Here is a 6,830-nt window from a genome sequence, read left to right as displayed (position 1 = left end):
TACTAATTTTGGAGACAAGTCTCAAAGTGATTGAGGAGGTAAAAACCTTCTTATCTCAGTGTTTAGAGATAAAAGATCTTGCAGAAGCTGATGTTATATTAAACATCAAGTTATTGAGAGATGGGAATAATGGGAACACACTTGTGCAATCTCATTATGTTGAGAAGGTGTTGAACAGATTTGGCTATGCTGATTGCAAATCTTCTTCCACACCTTATGATCCTAGTGTCTTTCTCCAAAAGAATGAAAATTCCACTAGAGATCAATTGAGATACTCTCAAATCTTTGGTTCACTCATGTATTTAGCTTGCGCTACGAGGCCTGATGTCTCGTTTGTTGTATGCAAACTTAGCCGGTTTGTGGCCAACCCAGGAGATGATCGTTGGCATGCTCTTGAGAGAGTGATGCGCTATCTAAAGGGAACCATGAGTTATAGAATTCATTATACCGAGTATCCAAGAGGACTTGAAGGGTATAGTGATTCAAATTAGATTTCAGATGCTAAGATGAAGACCACAAGTGGATATGTTTTCACTCTTGGTGGTGGTGTGATACGTCTCCAACGTACCTATAATTTCTGATGTTCCATGCTTGTTTTATGACAATACTTACATGTTTTGCTTGCACTTTATAATGTTTTTATGCGTTTTCCGGAACTAACCTATTAACAAGATGCCGAAGGGCCGCTTGCTGTTTTCTCGTTGTTTTTGGTTCCGGTAAAGGCTGTTCGGGCAATATTCTCGAATTTGACGAAACGAAGACCCAACATCTTATTTTTCCCGGAACCTTCCGGAAAGTCGAGAGGGGACCAGAGGGGTGCCCTGGGGGCCCCACACGTGTGGCCGGCGCGGCCCAGGAGGGGGGCGCGCCGCCCTAGTGTGAGGAGGCCCCGTGGCCCCTCCGACTCCGACTCTTCGCCTATTTAAGCCGTCCCGACCTAAAACATCGATACCAATTGACGAAACTCCAGAAATACTCCAGGGGCGCCGCCACATCGCGAAACTCCGTTTCGGGGGACAGAAGTCTCTGTTCCGGCACCTTGCCAGGACGGGGAAGTGCCCCCGGAAGCCATCTCGATCAACGCCATCGCCTCCATCATGCTCGTGAGTAGTTCCCCCATGGACTACGGGTTCTAGCTGTAGCTAGTTGGTATTCTCTCCCCCATGTACTTCAATACAATGATCTCATGAGTTGCCTTACATGATTGAGATTCATCCGATGTAATCGGTGTTGTGTTTGTCGGGATCCGATGGATTGTTACATTATGATTAGTCTATCTATAAAGTTTGTGAAGTTATTGTTGCTGCAATCTTGTTGTGTTTAATGCTTGTCACTAGGGCCCGAGTGGCATGATCTTAGATTTAAGCTCTATACTTATTGCTTAGATTGTATCTACAAGTTGTATGCACATGTCTATGTCCGGAACCAAAGGCCCCAAAGTGACGAAATTGGGACAACTGGAGGGGAAGGCTTAGATATGAGGATCACATGTTTTCTCGGAGTGTTAATGCTTTGCTCCGGTGCTCTATTAAAAGGAGTACCTTAATTTCCAGTAGATTCCCTAGAGGCCCGGCTGCCACCGGCTGGTAGGACAAGAGATGTTGTACAAGTTTCTCATTGCAAGCACGTATGACTATATATGGAAAACATGCCTACATGATTAATGATCTTGATGTTCTATCTTAATGCTATTTCAATCCTATCAATTGCCTAACTGTAATTTGTTCACCCAACACTTGTTATTGGAGAGTTACCACTAGTGTAGATAGTCGGGAACCCCGGTCCATCTCTCATCATCATATACTCGTTCTATATGTCATTGGAAGTAGTATCAACTATTTTCCGGTGCCATTGCCTCCGTGTTACTATTACTGCCGCTCGTGTTACTCGTTACTACTCGCTCTCATATTACCGCTGCTTTCACATCACCCTCGTTACTAGTGCTTTTCCAGGTGCAGCTGAATTGACAACTCGGTTGTTAAGGCTTATAAGTATTCTTTACCTCCCCTTGTGTCGAATCAATAAATTTGGGTTTTACTTCCCTCGAAGACTCGTTGCGATCCCCTATACTTGTGGGTTATCAAGACTATTTTCTCGGCGCCGTTGCCGGGGAGGCATAGCTCTACTCATAAGTTCACCTGGGGAGTACACTCTACCTCTCTCTCTATTTTATTTTATTTTGTTTTGCTTAGTTTACTTTTGTCTAGTTTATTTGTGCTTAGTTTATTTCTGTCTAGTGTTATTTTGCTTAGTTTACTTTTGCCTAGTTTCTTTTTGTCTTGTTTTATTTTCCTCATATACCCGAAAATCCATAAAAATTTGAAAAACCTAAAAATTAAAAACTGCTATTATGGGAGAACCTACAACCTATTTGGAGCTTATTTAATTATATAATAATTATAGAGAATCAAGAACGGGAAAAGTTATGAGTGCTGTGATAGAAAAATTAAATACAATTGCTAAAATCTTGCTTAAACGCCATGATATAAACTGTTGCTCTCAACAGGATACTAAACATCTTAAATTTCAATGTGGCTTTAGTGAGGAATTTTTAATTAAGAACTATAATCAGAATAGCTATATTCATTTTGGGTTCGAAGAGGTAGAACAATTTGTTTTGTTTATGGGAGCTTCTGAGATCGAATCCTTCATTGCTAAAAATTATGAAACTTGTGTTGTTTGTAAGGACCTTAAAGATTATGTCTCTTCTATCCTTAATTTTTGCATAGAAAGCTACAGTGATAATCCTTATATCATTGATTATAAAGAGAGACTCATTAATGCACAAGAATGCACTCACAATTTGCAGGAACCGAGTGGAAGAAGAAATTGATGAACTCGAAAGCTCATTGGATGAAAAAGAGGAGGAAATTGATGAACCTGAAAGCTCATTGGATGAAAAAGAAGAGGAGAGTTATGAACAAAAGGAGGAAGAATGGATTAGCTACCCATGCCAACCTTCTAATGAGAGTAACTCTTTATCTCTTACACTATTTGATTGTCCTCGATGCTTACTGAAGGAGGATGAATGTTATATTCATGTGGATTCTTTTGAAATATTACCTATGAGTAAAACTTGTGAGAATAATTATGCTACTGTTATTTATGATAATCCATGCTACTTTGATAAATTTTATGATAATGCTTTGTTTGTGCCTGATGTCGAAATGCATGGTACTAAAGAGTTTTGCCTGGCAAATGTTTATGATAAATCTCTAGATGATGGTCCTATGTTACTTGATACTATTAATTGTACTACTAATGAAAATGGGATTGGAGAGTTCTTGACTTTATCTATGAGTTCCATATCTTTTGAGATTGATCAATCATCTTGTTATATTACTGATAAAAGTGGGTTTGAAAGTTTTAATCCTATTATTTCAGAGCTTGATAAAAATTATGTGTTTGTGGATCATGAAAAGCATGTTGTATGTGATAGTTATGTTTTTGAGTTTGTTCATGAAGCTACTGAAAATTATTATGAGAGAGGAAAATATGGTTGTAGAAATTTGCATGGTACTAAAACACCTCTCTATATGCTGAAACTTGTGAAGTTACTCTTGTTTTACCTTCTTATGCTTGTCACTTTGTTCTTCATGAATTTATTTGTGTACAAGATCCCTATGCATAGGAAGTGGGTTAGACTTAAATGTGTTTATAACTTGCTTTTTGATGCTCTCTTTTGCTTCAACTCTTATTTCTTGCGAGTGCATCATTAAAACTACTCAGCCCATCTTAATGGCTATAAAGAAAGCACTTCTTGGGAGATAACCCATGTGTTTATTTTGCTACTGTTTTGTTGTGTTTTGGAAGTTGTTACTATTGTAGCAACCTCTCCTTATCTTTATTTTATTGCAATGTTGTGCCAAGTGAAGTCTCTAATAGAATGTTGATGCTAGATTTCGATTTCTGCTCGAAAACGATTTCTTGCCGTCACGAATTTGGGTATGATTATCCGTAGGTAACTCGGAAAAATCTGCCAATTTACGCGAGTGATCCTCGGATAGGTACGCAACTTTCATTAGTTTTGAGTTTTCTGATTTGAGCAACGGAAGTACCTCTTAAAAATTTGTGTTTACTCGGCTGTTCCGTTTTGACGGATTCTGTCTCTGTTTTTTGCATTGTCTCTTGTGGACTTTAAGCGAGGTTTTCTAGACGTGGAGAGCTGTAGCTAATGTTTTATTGAGTTCTTGCAATGTGTCACTACAGGGCCAAGGTGGATTAAAGTTTTTTTTTTAGTACTAACCCCTCTAATGAAGTTTATGAGAAGTTTGGTGTGAAGGAAGTTTTCAAGGGTCAAGAGAGGATGATGATATATGATCAAGAAGAGTGAAAAGTCTAAGCTTGGGGATGCCCCCGTGGTTCATCCCTGCATATTTCAAGAAGACTCAAGCGTCTAAGCTTGGGAATGCCCAAGGCATCCCCTTCTTCATCAACTTATCAAGTTTCTTCTATTGAAACTATATTTTTATTCGGTCACATCTTATGTGCTTTACTTGGAGCGTCTGTGTGTTTTTATTTTTGTTTATGTTTGAATAAATTCGGATCCTAGCAATCCTTGTTTGGGAGAGAGACACGCTCCGCTTTTTCATATGAACACTTGGGTTCTTCGTTTTACTTTTAATGTTCAATGATAAAAGTTGGAAGCTATTGCATTTATTGCTATTTGGTTGGAAAAAGAAAATGCCTCATATTGTCTTGGATAATTTGATACTTGGCAATTGTTTTGAGCTCTCAAGTAGATCATGTTACTTGCATCATGTAGTTTAAACCTATTAGTGGAGAAATACCGTAGAGCTTGTTGAAATTGGTTTGCATGATTGGTCTCTCTAAGGTCTAGATATTTTCTGGTAATTGTGTTTGAGCAACAAGGAAGACAGTGTAGTGTTTTATAATGCTTGCAATATGTTCTTATGTAAGTTTTGCTGTACCGGTTCATACTTGTGTTTGCTTCAAACAACCTTGCTAGCCAAACCCTTGTACTGAGAGGAAATGCTTCTCGTGCATCCAAAACCTTGAGCCAAAACCTATGCCATTTGTGTCCACCATAACTACCTACTATGTGGTATTTTCTGCCATTCCAAGTAAATACTTCATGTCCTACCTTTAAACAATTCAAAACTTTATTACTCCTTATTTGTGTCAATGTTTTATAGCTCATGAGGAAGTATGTGGTGTTTTATCTTTCAATCTTGTTGGGCAGCTTTCACCAATGGACTAGTGGCTTCATCCGCTTATCCAATAATTTTGCAAAAAGAGCTGGCGCGGGGTTCCCAGCCCCAATTAATTAACTTTCATTAATAATTCTCTTCACATGTTTTGCGCTGATTCATCAGTAAGCAACTTAATTTTGCAAATAGACACTCCTTCATGGTATGTGAATGTTGGAAGGCACCCGAGGATTCGGTTAGCCATGGCTTGTGTAAGCAAAAGGTTGGGAGGAGTGTCAACCATAAAACTAAAACTAAAGTACATGTGTAAACAAAAGAGAAGAGGGATGATCTACCTTGCTCGTAGAGATAACGTCCTTCATGGGAGCCGCTCTTTGAAAGTCTGTTTGGCAAGGGAGTTAGAGTGCCCACTACCATTCGTTGACAACAACAAACACCTCTCAAAACTTTACTTTTATGCTCTCTATATGATTTCAAAACTTAAAAGCTCTAGCACATGATTTAATCCTCGCTTCCCTCTGCGAAGGGCCTTTCTTTTACTTTATGTTGAGTCAGTTTACCTACTTCCTACCATCTTAGAAGCAAACACTTGTGTCAACTGTGCATTGATTCTTACATACTTGCTTATTTGCATTCATCATATTACTTTGTGTTGACCATTATCCATGAGATATGCATGTTGAAAGTTGAAAGCAACCGCTGAAACTTAAATCTTCCTCTGTGTTGCTTCAATGCCTTTACTTTGAATTTATTGCTTTATGAGTTAACTCTTGTGCGAGACTTTTGATGCTTGTCTTGAAAGTACTATTCATGAAAAGTTTTGCTATATGTTATCTATTTGTTAGCAACTATAGATCATTGCCTTGAGTCACTGCATTCATCTCATATGCTTTATAATAGTTTGATCAAGGTTATGTAAGTAGCATGTCACTACAGAAATTATTCTTTTTATCGTTTACCTACTCGAGGGCGAGCAGGAACTAAGCTTGGGGATGCTTGATACGTCTCCAACGTACCTATAATTTCTGATGTTCCATGCTTGTTTTATGACAATACTTACATGTTTTGCTTCCACTTTATAATGTTTTTATGCGTTTTTCGGAACTAACCTATTAACAAGATGCCGAAGGGCCGCTTCGTTGTTCTTCGTTGTTTTTGGTTCCGAGAAAGGCTGTTCGGGCAATATTCTCGGAATTTGACGAAACGAAGACCCAACATCTTATTTTTCCCGGAACCTTCCGGAAAGTCGAGGGGGCCGGAGGGGTGCCCTCGGGGCCCCACACGTGTGGCCGGCGCGGCCCGGAGAGGGGCGCGCCGCCCTAGCGTGAGGAGGCCCCGTGGCCCCTCCGACTCCGACTCTTCGCCTATTTAAGCCGTCCCGACCTAAAACATCGATACCAATTGACGAAACTCCAGTAAATACTCCGTGGGCGCCGCCACATCGCGAAACTCCGTTTCGGGGGACAGAGTCCTCGTTCCAGCACCTGCCGGACGGGGAAGTGCCCCGGAAGCCATCTCCATCAACGCCATCGCCTCCATCATGCTCCGTGAGTAGTTCCCCCATGGACTACGGGTTCTAGCCGTAGCTAGTTGGTATTCTCTCCCCCATGTACTTCAATACAATGATCTCATGAGCTGCCTTACATGATTGAGATTCAT

Source organism: Lolium rigidum, chromosome 7 (genome assembly GCF_022539505.1).
Source record: "Lolium rigidum isolate FL_2022 chromosome 7, APGP_CSIRO_Lrig_0.1, whole genome shotgun sequence".
Taxonomy (NCBI): domain Eukaryota; kingdom Viridiplantae; phylum Streptophyta; class Magnoliopsida; order Poales; family Poaceae; genus Lolium; species Lolium rigidum.
Note: the sequence above shows the minus strand (reverse complement) of the source record.